General features: G+C 45.0%; 1 long non-coding RNA gene across 1 annotated transcript in view; it reads right to left on the bottom strand.

The window, feature by feature from the left end:
• Window positions 1-18,873: 18,873 nt before the first annotated feature.
• Window positions 18,874-25,141, bottom strand: part of LOC121143273 — an 18,896-nt gene continuing 12,628 nt past the window's right edge. Inside the window, exon 2 of the long non-coding RNA XR_005880473.1 lies at window positions 18,874-19,370. This is a non-coding gene — a long non-coding RNA (uncharacterized LOC121143273). The remainder of the gene's footprint in view (window positions 19,371-25,141) is intronic.

Below are 25,141 nucleotides of genomic sequence, written 5' to 3'. Positions count from 1 at the left end.
ACACTGAGAAAACCAAGGCAAGAAGAGACTGGGTTCCTTGTCCAAGGTGAGAGAGCAAGGAGGCCTGGGAGTGTCCACTAGGCGCTTAGCTTCTGCCTGTTCAACAAGCATCCAGCTACCCTCAAGAACCACTCCTTCTCCAGGCATGAATCCTTGCCCACCTGGGTAGGTTGAGGTGAGAGAGGCTAACAGAGCAGCCCCTGCCTCCTTCCTCTGCTTCAGCAAAGAGTCCTGGGCTCAGGGAACCTGAGGGTGCATTGATCTAGTCAGGACACAAAGAGCTGCAGGGGAGACAGGACCCCAAAACAGCCTGTGACATCAACTCCAGGTACCCAGCAGTAGAAGGGACAATAGATGTCAAACTGCTTGATTCCTTAGGGTAGCTCCAAGCTGTCAATGCTCTCACCCTAAAACTATGGTAGTGGCCAAGAGGTGCAGATAGACACAATTACCTCTACTCGTGTCTCATTACTGCCTGCCCCTCCTAGTATTATGCACAGCAGTACTCTACAAATGGTCTGGCACTTCAGCATCCCCAGGCCTACAAAGGCAGAATCTGCCACCTACATAAGGTCTCCAGCCACACCCGCCTTCACTCAGAAGCTGGAGAAGTCCTTGTGTGATGGGAGAATAGACTGGAGAAAGACACACCAAGATTAACAGATAAGAGAAGCCCATAGGCAGAGAAAGACAGCAAGCCCTTCCCCACCTGGGCTTCATACAACACACTGAACGTGTATGAGGAAAGCCCAGGCTGTGCAAATGCGGGAGAACAGTCCTAAGTGCACATCACAGAAAGAGGCAAGCCACTTCGTCTCCATCAGATGAAGGAACCTGCCAGCTGCCCCTGCATGCAGCTTCAAGTGCATACGTTGGCCAAGTTTTACAGATTAATCGTCTTTAAAATTAGCCTATGTGCAATTTCTTGTGGATCTTTGGTGTCTCACATCTGCCACTCAGTTAGTGCTCTGTCCCAGGCTGCGTAAACTCCAGACTGGCTGGCTAAACTCAAAGTTGGTCAGGTGTGAGACATAAGCCTCAGTTTCCTCGTCTAAGAATGATATAATCACAATCGTTTGTACAAAGTCAGGAAAATCAAATGGATTAATTCAGTAAAATCTGCCTGTCTGTACTGGGTCCAGCACACAGCCTGTGCTCTTACTCATTGTCCCTTCTGACCCCTAACTCCCAACCTCATTCTCTCAAACAAAAGTGAGTGCCCTTGCCCAGACAAGACATTCAGATGGCTCCAGCTGGAAGCCCAGTAAACTCATCTCTCATTTAAAGTGCCCAGAATAGATCACATGGTCTTCTCTGAACCAGTCACTGAATGGGTTGGACAGAAGGCGCAAACGAAGTCAGGCTTGCCCCTGGCTCTCTCCTGCCATAGTGAGGGGACAGGGAAGAGAAGAGACGAGGAGTCCAGAGAGCATCTTGTCAAATCACCCTGCTCAGGACAACTGTAGTCAACAGGATTCATTCAACTATTACAGTTGTGTGTGCCACATTTAAAATTTTTATTTCACATATATACATGCATGTATGTTTGTGTCTGTATGTATGTGCATGTATACATGTGGGCACAGGGCACATGTGTGGAGGTCAGAAGACATCTTGTTCTCTCCTTACACCATGTGTGTCCACCAGGCGGGGTGACGCACACCTTTAATCATAGCACTCGGGAGGCAGAGGCAGGCAGATCTCTCTCTGTGAGTTCAAGACCAGCCTGGTCAACAGAGCTAGTTCCAGAACAGCCAGAGCTGTTACACAGAGAAACTCTGTCTCAAAAACCATCATGTGTGTCCCAGGGATGGAACTCAGGTCCTCAGGCTTTGTAGCAAGTGTCTTTATCCTCTGAGCCATTTTGCTGGGCCACATTTTGTCAACTGACCTACCACTTACATGATAGCATATACCACCCTGCTGTGTGTAGTATGCTGAACCATCCCAGATATGTGCTGTGCTCTCCACAGGATGCAAAGAGCAATGACATTGTCTTACAACATATTTCTCAAAACAAATCCCGGTCTCTAAGCAACACATGACTGTATTTCCTGAGACATTTTCATGAGACTTTCAGTCAAGGCAATAAGAAACCCAGAAGGCTACTCAGCTCTCCAAAGAGGTCATCTCAGAGCCTCTGGGCGCTGTCACCACCAACAATGATAATTGCAGCTGTCGTTCCTTGGTGAACTACTATGTGACTGACACTGAGCTGGGTCTTTCACTGGCTCACTTTGCCCATGCTCATAACAGCCCATTAAAAGTAGATCCCAAATCCGAACAGGGTTTCTTCCTCTTTCTCTTTCACCCTCTTCTTCATTTACTTCTCTGGTTGTGTAGTTACTATTGTCATCATTGAGACAGAGTCTATATGCCCCATGCCCCCAGGAACTCATAGCCTCAGACTGTCAAACATTGTGATCACAGGCATGCCCCCTAACTCTGGCCTTGACCTTCTCTCTAGGGTGTCATGTCAGTTCCCATGATTCTTCTAGGCTTCACTCAGTTGACTGGCTGCTACAAACCAGATCATCTACGAGGTACTTTAAAATCGTTCCTTCATTTCTTCAGCGGGTTCTGTTTAAATGCCCACTTTATACCAGTAGTAAATGATCCTGACCTCACCACTGCCCTCAGCAGTCTCACGATCTGTTTCCCTGCAACTGGTCAAAAGCTGCAGGCTGGCAGTAGAGTTGTACAGTGTGTACAGTGCACAATGGTGCCCGGCAGACAGGATGAGTGAGATGAAATCTGTCCCTTCTCTCCCCCTCGTCAAATCCTGTGCTGTGACTCAGAACTGACTATCCCAAAAGACACACCAGAGATGCCCTTGTGCTAGTTGTGCCAGATGCTTCCAGCAGAGAAAACTTGCCCCGATTTACACAACGTGCCGTACTGAATACACAGTCAAAAAAGCAGCTCCCATTCCCATGCCCAGACTAAGTCAAGGCTTTAGTTGTATTGAATGGCGGTCCCAGCAGAGATATCCACAATACAACTCAAGGCCTCTTGCTCTCATTGCTGTTCAGTGACTGATTCTAGATTGGGGCTAAGACTAATGTCTCATGGAGTGCTGGCTGGTGAACTTCTGCTCATGGGCTTTGCATCTTGATGCTCATGGCTCACCCAGGAGTGTTAGGGGATAAGGAGCAGCAACCTCTACAGGTAAGAACATCTCCCAGTGTACAGAGTCACAGGATCCCCATCTTACTTCCCCTCAATCCCGTAGGAGCCTGTGCCCCAAATCCAGTGTGACCTGCCGACAGAGGGTCCTGCCCCAGAGACTCTGCCCTCTTTCTCCTCCATCCCCTCTGCTGCTGGCCCTTAATGTCCCATGAGGCTTTCACACCCAGAACACTATTGTATCCCTTTGCAGGAAGCCTGTCCCAGACTGCTAGAACCTTCTGCCTGGGAAACTGAAAGGCCTCAGCAGCCAGGAAGTCATAGGGACCACTTAAGTTTTGGTACCCGGATGGACACCCAGGATTCCTTACCTGTAAGTTGAGGGAGTAAATATGACAGCCACTGACACTGCTCCCTGGCCCCGGATTGGAATTAGCCCAAGATGTGCACCATGGACTGGGCTAAACATCATGCTTGCCCGTTCCCTTCCCCAACATCTTCCTTCCCCTTACTGATTCTCTTCAGTGATGCTTCCTAGAAAAATCACACATTTCGCTGCCAGGTCAGATTCAGCACGGGAACCAATGGAAACCAATGCAAGCAGGGTCCTCCCACAACTTACATCATTTCACTCCTCCGTCATTCCAGAAGACGTATGCCAAGGGCCTTGAGGCCACCACTGGGCCATTTAACTCAACTCTCCAGCTCCCTAGGAGACCAATTTCTCACTTTTGCCCACCCAGATCTCCTTGAAAACGGATTTTCCAAAGGTTTCTCTCTTTCTCACCCTTTCCCTCTCCCTATCTTTTGTTCTGCCTCTACTTTCTGCCCAAACTTGGGCGTTGCTGTTCAGAGACTACTGGAGATGTTTCTCTAGATGACAGCTTGATAGGGCATGAGTTGCGGGTACCATATGTGACCTTGGATGGACCGGTCTCTTTAGACTTCATGTGGCCCCATAAAATGACTGGTTTAAGGTAGTTATTCTAATGTTGCTGTGATTGAAGCATCGGTGCCTACACTCTGTGAAGGAGATGGGTACCACAGGCTGATAGAAGAAGGAAGGTTCTGTAAGCCTTTACAGAGAAGGGCAAAACTGGGGAGGCCCTGTCTGCCAGCAAGAAGAGGCTCAAGTCCATTGTTTCAATGTCATAAAGATGACAAACAAGTGGCAGTGTCATAAATAATAAGGACTGCCTCCCGGTTGAAGGACAGCAGAGGTGGTGTGATTCGTGTGACGTGGCCTCAGAGAACGTGGACAAGATCCAGAGAAAAAGACTGTGACACACAGGTATCGGTAGTAGAAATAAGGAGAGACAGACAACAATACATAAACAAAACCCAAATCAGACAAGGTCAGAGAAGGAAACACAGTAGGACATCAACAACAAGACAAGAATGGAGATACAAAAGGAGCACAAAAGAATGCCTGGAGTGCACACATGGATGGTCAACTGTAGTGAGAGACCCAATTAGCCTCATCTGTGGGATTTGGCCTGGGGTCTGGGACAGGCTTGCTCTCGGCTTGGTTCTGGTCAGGTCTTGGTTCTGGTAAAGTCACAGAGAGCAGCTTGGCAATGATCCTCAGAGCTGGAACTTGTGGGTTATCGGTTTCTCATTTAAGTGACTTCTCCCTGAATAAAATTAACCTATATTATCCTTGTCCCGTGTATCTTAACCTGTGCATCTACTGTCAGCATGATGAAACGGACACCAATGATCACAGGTAAAAAGAAAGGGACGAGAAGGACAGAATCAGGCTGGCATTCCAGAGCAGGGTGGTAGGGAAGAAGCAGAAAGCAATGGAGTCTGGCTGGCAGCCAAGGGGTTCCTGGCCAGAGGGGCCAGAGCCAAGACCAAGCTCACAAACCAGTGGCCTGCCTCTATTTCCTCACCTGCAAGTGGGATGGCAGACTGGATACAGCATCTGTTTCAGCCCCTCACCTACCTGTGGTCACAACACATGAGCATGCTTTTCATGATGTGAAGCCTTGCAGGTGGTTCCCAGTAACACACACCCCCAACTGCTCCTCGTGTCACCCTTGAGTTTGAGCCAGGCTCCATATATATGTATATATATATAGAATGGACAGGTTGTGGGACTTGTAATTTGCTTGACCCATTCCCTGTCTGGAGCTCTTGGTTTAGGACAATGAAGACTGGAGAGGACAACCACATGACAGGTCCCCAAACAACAGCCTGCTGCCATGTGCGTGAGCTTTGTCCTCCAAGAAACCTCATATTACTTGAAATGGCATCCTCAAGAAGAGACCTCCAGCCAGGGGAACCACTGAGGCAAAGCTCACTGCTGTTGTTTAAGCACTAAGTTTAAGAGCAGCTCGTTATGCAGCAAGTGACACTTGATAGAGACCTTGGGACCTGGAAGTGACAGCCACCTTAACAGAGGTGTCAAGTGTGGGTACCTCTGGAGCCAGGCAAAGGGAGAGGCTGGAAGAAGCTCAGGCAAGGAGCTGGAGGAAGGCTCCAGTGGACCATGAGGATATGGGGTTAAAGTTCAAAAGGAAGTGAGTTGTGTTTTGCTGCAAATGGAGAAGTCCTGCTGAGTGACAGGAACTTTGGCCACATACTTGCCTTCCGTGACATGGAAAAGCCAATGAGACCAAAGAAGTGGGTTACAAATAAAGTATGGGGCATCCATCTGGTTCGGTGCTACTGCTCATAGGAAAATATAAGCCGTGTGTGTGTGTGTGTGTGTGTGTGTGTGTGTGTGTGTGTGTGTGTGTGTGTATGTAACAATTATTGATTGGGGGAAAGGACATGAATTTGAAAGAGAGCAAAGAAGGGTATAAGGGAACATTTGGAATAAGGAAAGGGGAGGAAATGATGTATGTGTAATAATTGTACAAGCTGAGCATGTTCTATTTAGGAATGTGTGTGTATGTGTGTAAGAGAGAGAGAGAGAGAGACAGAGACAGAGACAGAGAGAGACAGAGAGAGACAGAGAGAGAGAGAGACAGAGAGAGAATTTTAGTGAAGGCTGGGGATTCTGATCCCAGACCACCACCAGACCACAGCAGCACCCCTACCCCAACCCCACACCATGCAGTCAAGGTGGGTGGAACTCAGTCAAACGTACCCAACAGGAGCCTATGGTGCCAGGTGGTTGGGGAGTATAGTGATCTCTTTGTGATGAGGAATCATGGTCCAGCCCAGTGTCATGATGAACTGAGTGGGACAAGGAGACCCACACACAGGCGTGGGCTGACTGCCCCAGGCTCCAAGGAGAAAGCACAGGCCCCCCAGCACCTTGCAGAACCAGCCAGATGGGCACTATTAGGGTGAGCAGAGGTCTGATACGGTGTGGAGTCATGTGGTGTGGCAAAGAGACACAGACAGAGACAGAAGGGTTCAGGTCTTGGGGACAGGGATGTATCTGAAGAGGTCAGAGAAGAAGGCAGGGGACTGAGGTGAGCGGTTTGATTGCCACCCAGGGCCAAGGTGATGTCTGGGCCTGGGCTGCTGCTGGGACCCATGTCTGGGTTCCTGGCTTGACACAGCCACGGTCTCTGTTGATGTCTCTGGCCCTATTCCAATAAGAGCCAAGAGGACAGGGCTGTACAGACTTGGTCCTGCCCTCCACTGGCTGCAACACTTGGGAGAATTGGTCCCACTGCTCACTGACTGAAGCACTCAGGAGAGAGGGTGCTACATCTTACCTGGGCAGCACAGTGGAGCTGACCCTGTGCGCAGGGGCATGGGCAAGAAGGTCCTGAGGACATGGGAATGGAAGAATGTATCTCCATGTGATGGCATTGGTGAGGGAAAGTTGCCCTCCCCCCCTTACTCCTCACCACCAGTAGCAGGTGGGCACCTGACCCAACCCCTCACCAACTGCCATACTCAGAATGGGCCATGAGTCTTACCCGGGCAGCAAAGTCAGCTGACCCTGTAAATGGGCGCAGGACAGCCATCCCTGAGAGCGAGAGAAGGGCATAGCTAGTTCTGCCCCCCCCCGTCTACCTCTACAGTGAGGTGGTGGTGGCGAGGTAAAGATGCCCTCCCCTTTGCCCCTACCACCTCCAGATGACCCCTTGACCAGTTGCAACACATGGAAAAGCAAGCCTTGAACTTCAGCACAGCAGAGCGGGGCGGACCCTGTTGAGGAAAGAACAGAGGAGCCCAGAGGAGGCTGGGAGTCCAGAGAAGCAGCAGTTCCTCCAGCAGCATCAGGTAAACAGGCCAGCTTCCCGGCCTGTGTTCCAGTGCCTGCAGATCGCCTGGGAACTGCACAGAACTCCCAATCCCGGCGGGAGCCAAGCACCCCAGACTCCAGGTCTTCTCTTCCACCAACGAGACCAGGAAACCAGAGGAGTAGCTGTTCCAGATCAGGTACAACAGGACCCAGCATAGGGTCCAGGGGACCAGGTAGGAGGCTAAGCGCCCCAGATTCCTGTTCTTCTCCACCCACAGGACCAGCATTTGGACAAGGAATAGAAGAACCACCAGATTATTGGACTTGCTAGCACCCACCAAAAAGGGAACTCTGGTCCCCAGACCAGTAAGGGGCTCTTTCTGCACCCACAAGAAGAAGAGATGGGAAAGAGACAATACAAAAACACACTAAGCAACAGAAAAACAAATATGACACCGCCAGATTCTAGAGACTCCACACCAGCAAGACCCCAATATTCCAACGCGACGGAAGCAGAAGAGAACGACCTTAAAAGCACTTTCATGAAAATGATAGAGGCCCTAAAAGAGGATATAGGAAAATCCCTCAAAGAAATGGAAGAAAAAACAAACCAAAAAATGCAAGAAATGGAAGAAAAAACAAACCAAAAAATGCAAGAATTGGAAGAAAAAACAAACCAAAAAAAGGCAGGAAATGGAAGAAGAAACGAAGCAAAAAATGCAAGAAATGGAAGAAAAAGCAAACCAAAAAATGCAAGAATTGGAAGAAGAAACAAATAAAAAAAGGCAGGAAATGGAAGAAGAAACAAAGCACAAAATGCAAGAAATTGAACAAAAAGCAAACCAAAAAATGCAAGAAATGGAAGAAAGAACAAACCAAAAAATTCATAAAAGGCAACAAACGGACGAAAAAATAAACAGAAAATTGCAAGAAGCAATGCAAACACTGCAAGGGTTGAAAACTGAAATAGAGACATTAAAAAAAAAATACAATCTGAAGAAAGGCAGAAAATAGAAAAGCTGGACAAACAGTCAGGCACTACCGATACAAGCATTACCAACAGAATAGAAGAGATGGAAGAGAGAATCTCAAGTGTTGAAGATACACTAGGAGAAATGGATTTATCAACCAAAGAAAACCTTAAATCCAACAAATCCTTAACACAAAACATCCAGGAAATATGGGACACCATGAAAAGACCAAACCTAAGAATAATAGGTATAGAAGAAGGAGAAGAAATCCACCTCAAAGGGGCAGAAGGCATATTCAACAAAATCATAGAAGAAAACTTTCCCAACCTTAAGAAAGACATGCCAATGAAGGTACAAGAAGCCTACAGAACACCAAATAGAGTGGACCACAAAAAAAAATCCCCTCGCCACATAATAATCAAGACCCCAAACATACAGAATAAAGAAAGAATATTAAGAGCAGCTAAGGAAAAAGGTCAAGTAACATATAAAGGCAGACCTATCAGAATTACACCTGATTTCTCCATGGAAACTCTGAAAGCCAGAAGGTCCTGGATAGATATCACCCTTTACAATTGCCACAAACAACGTAAAATACCTTGGGGTAACGCTAACCAAACAAGTGAAAGACCTGTATTGTAAGAACTTTGAATCTTTAAAGAAAGAAATTAAAGAAGCCCTCAGAAAATGGAAAGATCTCCCATGCTCTTGGATAGGTAGGATCAATGTAGTAAAAATGGCAATCCTGCCAAAAGCAATCTACAGATTCAATGCAATCCCCATTAAAATCCCAGCACAATTCTTCACAGACCTTGAAAGAACAATAATCAATTTTGTATGGAAAAACAAAAGACCCAGGATAGCCAAAACAACACTGTTCAACAAGGCAACGTCCGGAGGCATCACCATCCCTGACCTCAAGCTCTATTATAGAGATATAGTCCTGAAAACAGCTTGGTATTGGCACAAAAATAGACAGGTAGACCAATGGAATCGAATTGAAAACCCGGGTATTAACCCACACACATACGAACATCTGATCTTTGACAAAGAAGCTAAAAATATACAATGGAATAAAGAAAGCATCTTCAACAAATGGTGCTGGCATAATTGGAGACTGGCATGTAGAAGAATGCGGATCGATCCATGTTTATCGCCATGCACAAAACTTAAGTCCAAATGGATAAAAGACCTCAACATAAATCCAGCCACACTGAACCTCTTAGAAGAGAAAGTGGGTGGTACCCTTGAACAAATTGGTACAGGAGATGGCTTCCTGAATATAACACCAGTAGCACAGACAGTGAGATCAACAATTAATAAATGGGACCTACTGAAACTGAGAAGGTTCTGTAAGGCAAAGGACACAGTCAGCAAGACAAAAAGGCAGCCCACAGAATGGGAAAAAATATTCACTAATCCCACATCTGACAGAGGGTTGATCTCCAAAATTTACAAAAAACTCAAGAAGCAAGTCTCCAAAACATCAAAGGACCCAATTAAAAAGTGGGCTGCAGAACTGAATAGAGAGTTTTCAATAGAGGAGTCTAAAATGGCTGAGAGGGACTTGAGAAAGTGCTCAACATCCTTAGCCATCCGGGAAATGCAAATCAAAACAACTCTGAGATACAATCTCACTCCTGTCAGAATGGCTAAAATCAAAAACACCAATGACAATTTATGCTGGAGAGGATGTGGTGAAAGGGGGACACTCCTCCATTGCTGATGGGAGTGCCAACTGGTTCAGCCACTTTGGAAATCAGTATGGAGATTCCTCAGAAAAATGGGAATAAACCTACCACAAGACCCAGCAACTCCACTCTTAGGCATATATCCAAAAGATGCCCATTCATACAACAAAGATGTCTGCTCCACTATGTTCATAGCAGCTTTATTTGTAATAGCCAGAACTTGGAAGCAACCTAGATGTCCCTCACCCGAAGAGTGGATAGAGAAAATGTGGTACATCTACACAATGGAGTACTATTCAGCAGAAAAAAATAATGGAATCATGAGATTCACAGGCAAATGGATGACACTAGAAGAAACCATCCTGAGTGAGATAACCCAGTCACAAAAAGAGAAACATGGCATGTACTCTCTCATATATGGATTTTAGACATAGATCTGGGGAGTGCCAGCCTACAATCCTATGGCCAGAGAGTCTGGGAAACAGAAACTTCATTTAGTGGCTGATCGAAGAAGAGGCAGACTCCCTTGGTTAAGTACTGAGCTGAACTCAAGAAAGCCAGTAACAGAGAGGGAGGACTGATGATCAAAGGGATTAAGACTGGGCTGGTTTAACCCCCAGAAACAGCCGACCAGACAAAGGTTAACTCTTGAATCCCAGGCATCAGGCTGGGAATCCAGCATGGGACTGATCAAGACCCCCTGAATCTGGGTGTCAGTGAGGAGGCCTAGGGAATCTATTGAGCCTTGGCAGCAGATCAGTACCCATCCCAAGTATACACACGGACTTTGGACTCCCATAGAACGATGTGAGGTGCACTCTCACCCTGAACTCTTGGGGAAGGGTCTAGGCCCTGCCCTATATGAAATGACAGACTATGGACACCCCCATGGAGGGCCTCACCCTCCCTGGGGGAATGAAGGGATAACGGGGGGGGTGGGGGGAGGGCACGGGAGGAGGGGAGGGAAAGGGAGAGGGACCTGGAACTGACTTGTGAAGCAACCTTGTCTCTTATCTAAATTTAAACTGGAAAAAAAAAGAATTTCAGGGTTGCCAGGCAGTGGCCAAGCTGGGTGGTGGTGGCACATGCCTTTAGTCCTCCTAGCACTTGAGAGACAGAGACAAGCGGATCTCTGTGAGTTTGAGGTCAGCCTGGTCTACAGAGTTAGTTCCAGGACAGGCTCCAAAGCTACAGAGAAACCCTGTCTCAAAACAAAGAATTTTAGGGTCTCCCTACTCTGGCAATGGAGTTCCTTGGTTAGAGCCATAGAGCAACCGTGCTCTGGAAAGAACTTGTCCATTGTTCCTGGAGAGTTCTCCACTGTCCTTTATATTCCTGCCTAGCATCAACTCACAGCTTTCAAAGTTCATTGTAGCTTTTTTGTCTAATCCCCAGTGACCACTCCCCAGGACAGTTCCTGTTTATTTTTGCTATTTCAATATAATTGTTAAAAGCTTTAAAAAAAAAAAAGAAAACCCAGGGTGATGATGATTGTTGCTTACATCTCCATTTCCTGCTCTGGGAAGACATGGATGTAATTTGCAAACCTGAAGAGGAAAGAAGAGGTTGGGACATTGAATGGTGGCATGAATTCATTGTATTCCCAAGGAAATACTAAAATTTCATTAAGTGTATGCTTTTACTTCCTTGACTTTGGGTGGGAATAATTTTATTAACTGTCCATTATATTTCTGTGATATCAAAAAGAGTTGGTACGTCAGTAATTTTAGAATGCTTCATGTGCAGAGGTATCTACCTGAAAGGGAAAAATATCAGGAAGTACTTTGAGAATCTTTGGGAGGTGAATCTGAGGTCTTCATCATGGCTTCCCTTCAATAGCCCTGGCAATCTTCCAACTAAGGCTTGTAGCACTGGGCTTCCAGCTCAAGCCTGAGTGAGAACTAAGCCACATTCTCAAAATCCTCATGGACTCACATTTGTTTTTGATCTAACAGTGAAGAATTAAGTCAAATCTATATTTGTTTCAGACATGTTTAGGAATACTGTCCAGTAAGCTTTAACTGTCTCCTTAACAAAACCTAGAGTCACCCAAGAAGGGAGTCTCAGTTGAGAGATACCCAGAAGAGAATGGCTTGTGGCCTGTCTGTGGAGGCCTGTCTTGATTGCTAATTGATGTGAGATGGTCTATACCACTGTTGGATGTCACATGGCCCTGGGTTATATAAGAAAGCTAGTTCTCAAGCATGAGCCAACAAGCAAGCCAACAATTAGCATTCCTCCATGGTTTCTGCCTCAAGATTTTGTTTCAATCCCTGACCTGACTTTCCTCAAAGATAAACAGTGACCTGGACATATAAACCAAATAAACCCTTTCCTTCCAAAAAAAAAAAAAAAAAAAAAAAAGAACAGAGGAGCCGATCCTGAGACGATGAGCACTGGAGACCTAGCCTCATCCCTCTTCTGCCATATGATGACATGGGCTGGGGAGAGATGCCCTTCCCTGCCACCACCACCAACGCCTGAGGCAGGTGAGGGAGCTGACCTGTGGTCATACGAGTGGGAGGACTTTCCCTAACCCCATCAACTCTGACACTCGGGACAACAGGCCCTGCATCTGAGCAGGGCAGCACAATACAGCCAGTCGTGTTGGCAGAGGCGTGATGAGCCTGCCCAGAAGGTGTGAGCCTGGGAGAGCTGTCCTCACTCCTCAGCTGTAATGTGGCCGTGTAGGTGGGAGAGAAATGCCCCCTTATTACCTGCAACAGACAAGGAGAGCTGACTCTCCCCCTTGCCAGATGTAGCACACAGGAAAGCAGGTCCTGCCCCTTGCCTAGGCAGCACAGCAGAGCTGTCAGGTGGTCAGAGGTGAGGGTAAGCCATTCCCAACGTGAACAAGGGAGAGCTGTCCAGTTACTCATGAACAGAGGAAAAATGCCCTCCCCACCACCTCCACCCCGGGCCATCAATGTCTAAGACAGGTGGACGAGCTGACCCTGGGGTCATAAGATTGGGGGGGGGGGTCCCTGTTCCTCACCAGCTGGAGAGTGGCCCCCTGTACCTTGCCTGGACAGCACAATGGAGCCGGCCCTGAAGGCTTAGGTGTGGGAGAACTGACCCCGAGGATGTGAAAGCAGAACTGGCCCTGCCCCTCACTCATTGCTGCAAGAGGTAAATTAGCTAGGGCAAAGCTAGAGCTCGCCCTGGTGGTGAGGACAGGGAAGAACAGGCAGGAGGACCAACCCTGCAGTTGCCTTGTCCCAGAACCAGGGTTGTGGCTTGGCCCATCCCAGCATTCACCCCATCTCTGGTCTGCTGGAGCACGTGAAGGGAGCTGACCCACAGATGAAAAGCTGCAGGATCTCCACAACACGGGGCAACAGGATATCCAAGAAGAGTCCTAGTGAGGGCCCAGCATTGATAGCATAATAGAAACCAGAGGCCTCAAACCAGACAATGACTCTTTGCAACGAACATGTGAAGATGGACAAAGGAGTTTATTGCATGACTCACTGTGCCATGCTGCGGCTTGCAAGATAAAAATTTTTTTCTTTTAAATTTTGAGGGGTGCACGGGCAGGGAAATAAATGAGATTGAGCTATATGATGTAAAGGATGGGAGGGTGAGGGAATGATACGTAAATAAGAGTGTTTCTAAAATAAAATATATATGTATATAGATATGATGTAAAAGAGTGCAAAAGTCATTGAAGCAGCCTACACATTCACTCTAGTGAGTTGATCCCCACTTGCATAGCCCAAGGGAAAACAAAGATTTCATCTGTCCTCATTGCCTATGATGCTCTTTTTATTAAAGTCCAGATGCCCTCCTTTATGAAAGGCTCACAGCCTGTCATGTGACTGAATGTGTAGCAGTGCTAAGAGATAGTGAAACCATGGGTGGGGGATTAGTACCTATTAGAAAGAATTGGGTCAACAGAGGAAATGGAGGCTTCCAAAAGCCACACAGCCAGCTGCTTCAGACATACCTTTGTAACTACCAGCTCCTCCCAGGACAGTCCCTTCCCTGTTCTCTGAAAGCCTGAGGTGAATTAAATCCAGCCTCCTTTAAGTTGCTTGTCAGACTTGGACACAGGCATGGGGAAAAGTATCTGATACAGTTCTTGGAGTCAATGAAACCAAATTGGGTTTTTTTCCCTGCGGCTATTGGTCCACTCTTTTGTGACATCACAAAACATTGAAATGACAGACACCTGATGGTGCTTTATTGTTTAGGTCTTCTTTTCATATTCACCCTCTTACCGCTTTTGCTTTGGGTTGTGTGTTCATTTTCCTTCATTGTGATTTCTTTCACAGTTTCATCTTGTTTATTGTGAAACATGTTAGCTGTGCAAAATGAGGAACTTTATTCTGACACTTCCATGCATACATATTGCATACATATAAAATTGGATCATTTTCCCTTGTTCTGTGAATTCTTATCAGACCCCTGCATATGCCTAAAATATGTTTTACATTAAGGTCCCATCCACCCATCCATGCCATGTTACAAATAACATAAGCCAATTGCCCATCTATGTCTCAGCAAATGGCAACATTCTGTTTTGGTGGCTGAGCATAGGACTCTTCTCTTGAATCTTCTTGGATACTTGTGTGTGTAGAATTCCCAGCATGCCTTGCTGAACCCACCTTGACCATGAGACATCCACTTCTTAACGTGTTGTTTAACTTGGTACTCTCATAACAATTTTCACAAGTTCATCAAGAAAATCAGCTTACTCTTTCTCGTTTTGGCGTGTCTGTGGTTTAGGAATAAGGGTAATGTCTTTAGAGGTAGGTGTTCCTTCCATTGCTATTTGGTGAAGTAGTTTCAGGAGCACGGGGTCTTCTCTAATGGTCAACAGAGTTCTTCAGTGATAATCACTATCCTTGAACTATTCATTGTTGGAGTATATGTTTACTTCAATCATGTTCCATATATTGATGTCTTGAAGTGTTTTTAAATATCTTAGTTCAATCTTAGTGTTGGCTACATGAGTCTAGAAACTTTCCCATTTCTCCCAGTATTGTCATCTCTCTGAAGTATAAGTTTGCCAAAAATGTCCCCTGGGGTTTCATTTTATCTATTGAGATATCATCTTTTGCCTTTAATTTTATTATGTCTGTTAGTTGAAATAAGGATTTATCAGTTTTCTTGATCTTGGTCTTTCTTTTGTCACTTTGGTGTCCACTCAATCCCAGCTCTGATATTCATTATGCTTTTTCATCTGCTACTCTGGGGTTTCAGTTGCTCTTATTTGTATGCAACCTTGAAGAGTATATTAGGTTTTTTTAAGATGTAGGAATTTGTGGCCCTTTAATTTTTTAAGCATTGCAAAGTAGTACCATTTTCCATCAGTGAAGGTAGCAAACAGAGGAAGAGTTTGGAGGCAGCCCCTCTGATGAGGACATCCTTAGAATTAACTACATCTTAAAGAACCTGGCCTACCGCTCATTTCCAAAGGTTAAGCAACATGCCATGTACCCACCAATACCAGAGTAGCTGTGAGGATCTTGGGCAAGGCCATCATCAAAGCCTCTGATATCACCACTGAGATGGACATCATGGAAGCTGTCCTAAACCAGAACATTGTGAGATTCTTCCAGTTATTTGACAAACAAAAAAGAGATTTGATCATGGAATGTATGGAAGGGGGAAGATATGGTCAACCTCACAGAGGCATGCAGATGTATGAGTGAGGAGAAGGTGTGGCCCATTTCCCATAAGGTGGCATCTGCAGTTCAGAACCTCCATAAAAGAAATATTGCCGACTGTGACAAAAACATTGCCCATTGTGACATAAAAGCAGAGAATGTTCTCTTTGATGTAGACAGAAACACATACTCTAGATGTCCTGATGGCCATAAAAGTCACCACTGGTCAGATGTTGTCATTGGCACACTTTCTTATTTAGCACCAGAGATGTTGGAGGACTGAGGCTATCATGGACTTTCCAGAGTCAGGTGGAGCTTTGGCATTCTGATTTACACTATGGTCATTTGGTCCACAGCATACAAGGCCTCAGCCTCTTTAACTCTGCACCAGCTGATCACAGCCACAAATATATATCGGAGTTGATGAAACCTTTCAAAAACCTTCATTTGGAAGACTTCATTTAATACCTCTTGAGTTTTAGATCCGGGGCACAAGGTAATGGACAAACATGAAACATTCATGAGATACCTGTGATGAAGTCTCATTCTTGCCTTCAATAATATTAGTGTGCCTGAACCCAGGCACCAGACTGGGTAAGCTATGTTATTACTTTGGCTACAAGGTTCAAGAAATCATGGAAACTATAGGAAAGAAAAGGCATAATGATATCATGGCTACTTACAGTATATTCTATCATCAATTCAGTGACGAGTACATCTATCAGCAAACATGGACACTTGTGAAGACCCATCCACACAACACAAGCCCTGCATGTCCTTCTAACCTCCCTTCCCCTGTGAAGAGGAGAGGGAGTGAACCTGCCCTTCCTAGCACTATCTCATCTAGAAAGAACCAACTGCAAGGAGTGTTGAGAAAGGACAGGGGCTGCACAGGGTATAGCTTGCCTGATATAACCTGGATCATCAGCAGTGGCCAACCCCAGGTTGAACCCACAGACTCCAAAAACAATAGAAGAAGGGGTAGAAGTGGGTGTGGAGGTGGACTCTTAACATGTTTCCAAGGTTATGTTGTTACCTCCTTACCCAAAAGAAAAGCAGCAGCACACACCCATGGAAAGGGGCTACAAAAAAGAAGAATTGAGTTCCAGAGGAAATCTGGCAGGCATGGCCACCAATATCCACTTCTGCATTGCATTTCCTTTACAATGCATTCTGGCACTGACTGACGGTATCCACTCATAGAATATTATGAACCTTAACATGTCTCACAGCATCCGCCTTATCTGGGAAAGTTGAGCCAGAAACAGACAGTTGTTATAGCCAGAGTCTGTGGAAGAAGGAGGAGGGTTTAGTATGAGGTGAATGGATTCAGAAGGGTGAAATCAGGGGAGAGTCATGGTACAGTAGGGCTAGCTCAGTGCTGAGTAAGTCCTGTCTATGTCCAAAATCACTAACAGCATCTTTTTCATCTTCATTTAAATAATGAAGAACAGACAAAAATATCTGTTTGCTAAAAACTGGGGCTGATTTCTACCTGGTGCAGACTTAGAGCCACAGGAGGGACACAGGCTAGAACGTCTAGAGGTTGGGCACTCAAACACCCGTGGACCATCAGACACCAACAAGAAGCATGGCACAAACTCCTATACCCCCTCCTCTAACAGCAAGGGTTGAACTAACAGTTACATCCTCCTTCAGTTCACTGGGACCCAAGCATCCCTTTCTAGAGAGAGATATGGTCCACATGGCTTCCCCCTTATGGCTCTACATGTATGACTGAACACTCACACAGAACTGAGCTCAGAGTCTTTACCAGCTAGTCCCCTCATCCACACTGTTTCTTTGATGAGCTGGACAGAAGTACACAAACTGTATGCCCAGGAGGAAGAATGTCAAAAAGAAAAGGGGGTGAAACAATGTAAAAGAGAGAAAGTGTGGGGAAGATTTGAGGGGAGAGAAGGGGTAAAATGAGGTGTCCTAGTCACCAAGATGAGGAAAAGGGGTGAGTGTGCTGGACAGGGCAGGAGCCTTGAGCTAGCAGGAGCAGGGCCATACTTCTCTGCAGAGGATGCAGGACATAGCCTGCCACAAGAAGAGAGAACCTAGTCCCATTGGAGGCCCAGTTTGTACCAAAGGGAAAATGTGGGATGCTGCCTTGGAAATCAACTCGTGGGGAAAGACAGAGAAGCAAGCTGTTCCAGGCAGGATGAAGGGAATCTCCATCCTCCTGTGGAGCACCATCTCACCCTCCTCCTCCTGCCTGATCAACACTTCAGCAGCTCTGCCATCATCTGTGTTTGTCTCTACAGCCTCCTTACTCCACCACTGTTTGGTGGTGTCTCCTCCCATCCTGAGCTTCCACAGAGGAGTTCCTGGTGCTTCCATTTGAAGGTCACAGGCAGAGCAAGCTCTGATAGCCATGGGGCTGACAGCCAGTAAGTTTTTTTGCAAGGCCCTACTGGGTGAGAAATTTGAGTGTGAAGGAGCACCTCCTGGAATGAGCAGGGTGACACCCTGTCCTGATGCCAGGGGTTTAATCTCTGTGGCTGCACTGCTGGGGGTACGTTGAGGTCACAGAATACTAGTCCCTGGTAGAAGACAAGATTCCAATTCATGGTCTTGACAGCTGTACTCAGCCTCCAAAACTTCCAGGTGTCATTGGTATTTCCTTGTTGAAGACCAAAGGACAACCAAGAGACTAGAGAGGTGTGCTTTGGGAAGGGTCCTGGTGTCTATTGTTCCAGGCACTGGGTGTCCACTGTGACCCTCTAAACCCAGAGCGTTGTTGAGCACCAGATCAAATTGAAGGAAATGTCCAAGTAGCAAGAAGGTTGTGCTGTCACAGGTAGCCACTGCATTTTGCATCACAATCGACAACGACAAGCAGGTGAGTCCTACAAGTCCTTCCATAAGAAACAGGGTCAGAGAACCAAGCATCTTGCTTATAAAGTGAGGCCAGGGTTAAGTCAGTAGGTGACTACTAAGTCTGGCCTCCAGTATATAATGAAGGGGAAGGCATGTGCTTGCTGTTACTATGTCAGGGGCAAACCCAGTCAATCAGGCAATGTAGTACTGACTGAGTCTTTGAAATGCAGAGATGTGCACCGAAAGTCTGAGGAAGTTTTCCATGGCAAAGCTACATTCATACTGCTCAGGACATGTTCCTTTCCCTGTTGGCCTCTTACTCAAGTGAAATAGATGATGAACCCACACCATTCAGCTAGCTCATTTGCTCACCTATACTGTTTCGCACTTTTCCAGTGGGAGAAGATGCACTCACAAGGAGCTAGGATTTTGACATTCATCCTCTTTGTGGAGCCCACAAGATGTCACCTCACATGGAGACCACACACATTGTGTACCTTAAGAGACTCTAAGTAGTTTATTTTAGTCACAAAAAGTTTCATTGGAGAATCTTATCACTTTATCGTCAGTCTCTTGGTCCCAGGCACAACACCCTTTATAGCCAGAGGTCAATAGCAGAACTCTTGGGACCATCTTTTCTTTCTTTGGTTCTCTTGAAATATTGTATTCTGTGAGGTCTGTGAGTAAGGTAGGCTTCTGAGGACCCATGATTGGGCGTGTTGGTGAGGAGCTGCTGCTGGGTGTGTTTCTGGATTCTGCAGCCAGAACAGCAGTAGGGCAGTAAGCCTAACTCAGTTCTGCAGCAGAACAGGACAGGTCACAAGGAAAGGAGCCCCTAAACTCCAGCCAAAATAAGTTCTGTTGTTGTCTGAAGAGGTGGCATGAAACTTTATGCCAGCTGTCCATTTCTCTAGAATCTTGTTCCTCTTTTTCTTATCCAGATAGACCATCTATGTTTCTTCCTCATTCAGTCTGAAGGATTGCCTCTGCCCTGAAAGAGACAAAGCCGGGTTAAAATGGCATTGTTCATGCCTGCCCTATTTACAAAACACTGTAACTAAACATCTAGGGTAAATTCAAGGCCAAATGAAGCAGAGATGGAACCCTAAAAGAGTGAAGAAGATTTAAGATTTAGAACCTGCAGCAGGTAAGGAGGGTATTGACCTCAGTCAGACTACAATGTCTTCCTTGAACATGGAAAACATTAGGGTTTCTTCAGAGAGTCTCAGCATATTCATGGACGGGTGAATCCATTGCTGAGCTTGCCAAGTGGTGTATTCACTACGTTATTAAACATCTCAGTTTAAGGTTATGGGGCATATGTTTAAAAGACTGAAGTGATGGACAGAAATACCTATGGGTGTGCTCAGTTTGCAAACTGTAGGAGGGACTCTGAGAAGGAATGCTGTTGCAGGAATCTGCCCAGAGAGGTTCCTGCCTCACTTGGTAGCTGACACCCGCACAGCGGGTACCAGGGGAGAGCTGCTCCCTCTGGGGCACAAGGTTCACAGTGAGATGCTGGAGCACAGGCAGCTACTTCTAGAATTCATATCCAAAAACTACTGGTGATCTGTGCCCACATCACTCACTCAAGACAAAATACAGTTACACATGCCAAGAAGCCCTGCATGAAAGGGAAGACAACACACCAGCCAGTTGTGTTCCTCTTTGTGTCTGGTCTCTGATCCTCTGCAGCTCTTCTGGGGACATGTGAGAGTTGTGTTTGTTCTTCATCCTCCAATTCCATTCTCCTGAGGAGTTTGCTCCTACTCCTTCACAGCTCCTTCCCCCAGTCCCAGAGTCAAATGACCATGTCCCTAGTCTACAGACATGAGGCTCACTGAGCCCTCATCCTCTGTGAACTGCACTGCTACATGTGGGGGCTCATGCTTCAGACACAACGACCTTTCCGTAGTTATTGTGAGAGAGACACTGTCATTATATTAGAATATTAGTTCCAGGAGGATCTGCCAAAGAGACCCCCAAAAATAGGACATAAAACAATAACTGGCCTCCTCAGAGCCGGGAAATTGAGTGAAAAGATCATGGTGGTGGACTGGTGACTAAGATATAAAGATGGTACTGGTGGCTCACTCCATCCAGAGCCAGGATGCAGAGATGGTGGTGGCCCGTGGAACAGGGTCAGAAAAAGAGTCATTGGTCAATGAACTGGAGCAACTTCAACTCTCTTCAGGAAATTCCTAGACAGGGGGGCACAAAACTGCTACTACCTTCTCTACTAACTAGTCAACTGTGGGACATATAAATGACTGTGCATGGTCTTGTAAGTATCTACTTAAATTGAATTAGTTGTAAAGCAGGCTTTCAAGAGAACTTTCGCGAGCTGTTCCTCCAGCAGCAGCAGGTAAACAGGCCAGCTTCCCGGCCTGTGTTCCAGTGCCTGCAGATCGCCTGGGAACTGCACAGAGCTCCCAATCCCGGCGGGAGCCAAGCACCCCAGACTCCAGATCTTCTCTCCCACCAACGAGACCAAGAAACCAGAGGAGACAGGGAGTCCAGGGGAGTAGCTGTTCAGGTCAGGTACAACAGGACCCAGCATAGGGTCCAGGGGACCAGGTAGGAGGCTAAGTGCCCCAGATTCCTATTCTTCTTCTCCACCCACGGGACCAGCATTTGGACAAGGAATAGAAGAACCACCAGATTATTGGACTTGCTAGCACCCACCAAAAGGGAACTCAGGTCCCCAGACCAGTAAGGGGCTCTTTCTGCACCCACTAGAAGAAGAGATGGGAAAGAGACAATACAAAAACACACTCAGCAACAGAAAAACAAATATGACACCGCCAGATTCTAGAGACTCCACACCAGCAAGACCCCAACATTCCAATGCGAACGAAGCAGAAGAGAATGACCTTAAAAGCACCTTCATGAAAATGATAGAGGCCCTAAAAGAGGATATAGGAAAATCCCTCAAAGAAATGGAAAAAAAACAAACCAAAAAATGCAAGAAATGGAAAAAAACAAACCAAAAAATGCAAGAATTGGAAGAAAAAACAAACCAAAAGAGGCAGGAAATGTAAGAAGAAATGAAGCAAAAAATGCAAGAAATAGAAGAAAAAACAAAGCAAAAAATTCAAGAAATGGAAGAAGAAACATACCAAAAAAGGCAGGAAATGGAAGAAGAAACAAAGCAAAAAATGCAAGAAATGGTAGAAAAAACAAAGCAAAAAATGAAAAAATGGAAGAAGAAACAAACCAAAAAAGGCAGGAAATGGAAGAAGAAACAAAGCACAAAATGCGAGAAATGGAACAAAAAGCAAACCAAAAAATGCAAGAAATGGAAGAAAGAACAAACCAAAAAATTCATATAAGGCAACAAACGGACGAAAGGATAAACAGAAAATTGCAAGAAGCAATGCAAACACTGCAAGGGTTGAAAACTGAAATAGAGACATTAAAAAAACACAATCTGAAGAAAGGCAGAAAATAGAAAAGCTGGACAAACAGTCAGGCACTACCAATACAAGCATTACCAACAGAATAGAAGAGATGGAAGAGAGAATCTCAAGTGTTGAAGATACACTAGGAGAAATGGATTTATCAACCAAAGAAAACCTTAAATCCAACAAATCCTTAACACAAAACATCCAGGAAATATGGGACACCATGAAAAGACCAAACCTAAGAATAATAGGTATAGAAGAAGGAGAAGAAACCCACCTCAAAGGGGCAGAAGGCATATTCAACAAAATCATAGAAGAAAACTTTCCCAACCTTAAGAAAGACATGCCAATGAAGGTACAAGAAGCCTACAGAACACCAAATAGAGTGGACCACAAAAAAAATCCCCTCGCCACATAATAATCAAGACCCCAAACATACAGAATAAAGAAAGAATATTAAGAGCAGCTAAGGAAAAAGGTCAAGTAACATATAAAGGCAGACCTATCAGAATTACACCTGATTTCTCCATGGAAACTCTGAAAGCCAGAAGCTAAGAGACCATGGATGCCAGCCCAGACTACTATACCCGGCAAAGCTCTCAATCACTATAGACGGAGAAAACAAGATATTCCATGACAAAACTAGATTCAAGCAATATGTGTCCACTAACCCAGCCCTACAGAAAATTTTGGAAGGAAAACTCCAACCCAAGGAAGCTAACTGCAACCAGAAAAACATAAGCATTAGAGAATCCCTCTCTACCAACATCCAAAAGAACAAAGGGGTGAAATACCACACATAATTCCACCAACAACAACCATCGCAAATCGAAGAAGGATGAGCAATCAATGGTCATTAATATCCCTCAATATTAATGGCCTTAACTCACCCATAAAAAGACACAGACTAGCAGAATGGATTCGAAGACAGAACCCTTCCTTCTGCTGCATACAAGAAACACACCTCACCCTCAAAGACAGACATTACCTGAGAGTTAAAGGTTGGGAAAAAATTTTCAATCAAATGGACCCAAGAAACAAGCAGGGGTAGCAACCCTAATATCTAACAAACTAGACTTTAAAATAAAATCAATCAAAAGAGATGAAGGAGGGCATTACATACTCATCACAGGTGAAACCCACCAAGATGAAGTGTCTATCCTGAACATCTATGCCCCAAATACAAAGGCATCCACATTCGTTAAAGAAACATTATTAGAACTTAAATCTCATCTAAAGCCCCACACAGTTATAGTGGGAGATTTCAACACACCACTCTCACCACTAGACAGGAATACCAGACAGAAACTCAACAAAGAAGCAAAGGGTCTAATAGAAGTAATGACCCAACTGGGATTAACAGATATCTATAGAACATTTCATCCACATAAAAAAGAATATACCTTCTTCTCACCACCACATGGAACCTTCTCAAAAATCGACCACATACTTGGCAACATGTCAAACCTCAAGAGTTACAAAAAAAATTGGAATAACTCCATGCATCTTATCAGACCACCATGCTTTAAAATTAGAATTCAACAACAACACAAATTGCAGAAAACCTACAAACTCATGGAAATTGAATAATGCTCAACTGCACCATCCCTGGGTCAAAGAGGAAATAAAAAAAGAAATTAAAGACTTCCTCGAATTCAATGAGAATGAAGACACAACATACCCAAACCTATGGGACACTTTGAAAGCAGTGCTACGGGGGAAGTTCATAGCACTAAGTGCTCACATGAAGAAACAGGAGAACAGTTATACCAGAGAATTAACATCACAGCTGAAAGCTCTAGAACACAAAGAAGCAAACTCCCCCAGGAGGAGTAGACTCCAGGAAATAATCAAATTGAGGGCTGAAATCAACAAAGTAGAAACCAGGAAAACAATACAAAGAATCAATGCAACGAAGAGTTGGTTCTTTGAGAAAATCAACAAGATAGACAAACCTTTGTCCAAACTTACCAAACAGCAGAGAGTGAACACGCAAATTAACAAAATCAGAAATGAAAAGGGGGACATAACAACAGACTCTGAGGAAATCCAGAGAATCATTAGGTCATACTTTGAAAACCTGTACTCCACAAAATTCGAAAATTTAAAGGAAATGGATGACTTCCTGGACAGCTATCATTTGCCAAAACTAAATCAAGAACAGATAAGCAATTTAAATAGACCTATAACCCCTATGGAAATAGAAGCTGTCATCAAAAGTCTCCCAACCAAAAAAGTCCAGGTCCAGATGGCCTCAGTGCAGAATTCTACCAGAATTTCAAAGAACAGCTTATACCAATTCTTCTCAAAGTGTTCCACACAATAGAAGCAGAAGGGTCTTTGCCAAACTCTTTCTATGAGGCTTCAATAACCTTGATCCCCAAGCCACACAAAGATACAACTAAGAAAGAGAACTTCAGACCAATATCCCTCATGATCATTGATGCAAAAATACTCAATAAAATACTGGCAAATCGGATCCAAGAACACATCAAAACAATCATTCACCACGATCAAGTAGGTTTCATCCCAGGGATGCAGGGATGTTTCAACATATGAAAATCCATCAACGTAATCCACCATATAAACAAGCTGAAAAGCAAAAATCACATGATCATCTCACTAGATGCTGAAAAAGCCTTTGACAAAATCCAACACCCCTTCATGATAAAGGTCTTGGAGAGATCTGGGATAACAGGGACATACTTAAACATAATAAAAGCTATATACAGTAAACCAACAGCTAACATCAAACTAAATGGACAGAAACTCAACGCAATTCCTCTAAAATCAGGAACAAAACAAGGCTGTCCACTCTCTCCATACCTTTTCAACATGGTACTTGAAGTTCTAGCTATTGCCATACGACAACAAAGGGGGATCAAGGGGATACAAATTGGGAAGGAAGAGGTCAAACTTTCACTGTTTGCAGACGATATGATAGTTTACATCAATGACCCAAAGAACTCTACCAGGGAACTCTTACAGCTGATTAACACCTTCAGCAAAGTGGCAGGCTACAAGATCAACTCAAGAAAATCAGTAGTCCTACTATATACAGATGATAAAAGGGCTGAAAGAGAAATCAGAGAAACATCGCCCTTTACAATTGCCACAAACAACATAAAATACCTTGGGGTAACGCTAACCAAACAAGTGAAAGACCTGTATCGTAAGAACTTTGAATCTTTAAAGAAAGAAATTAAAGAAGCCCTCAGAAAATGGAAAGATCTCCCATGCTCTTGGATAGGTAGGATCAATGTAGTAAAAATGGCAATCCTGCCAAAAGCAATCTACAGATTCAATGCAATCCCCATTAAAATCCCAGCACAATTCTTCACAGAACTTGAAAGAACAA

This window comes from Mesocricetus auratus, unplaced genomic scaffold (assembly GCF_017639785.1).
Source record: "Mesocricetus auratus isolate SY011 unplaced genomic scaffold, BCM_Maur_2.0 Super-Scaffold_4256, whole genome shotgun sequence".
Lineage (NCBI taxonomy): Eukaryota > Metazoa > Chordata > Mammalia > Rodentia > Cricetidae > Mesocricetus > Mesocricetus auratus.
This window is presented reverse-complemented; position numbering and strand designations above follow the sequence as displayed.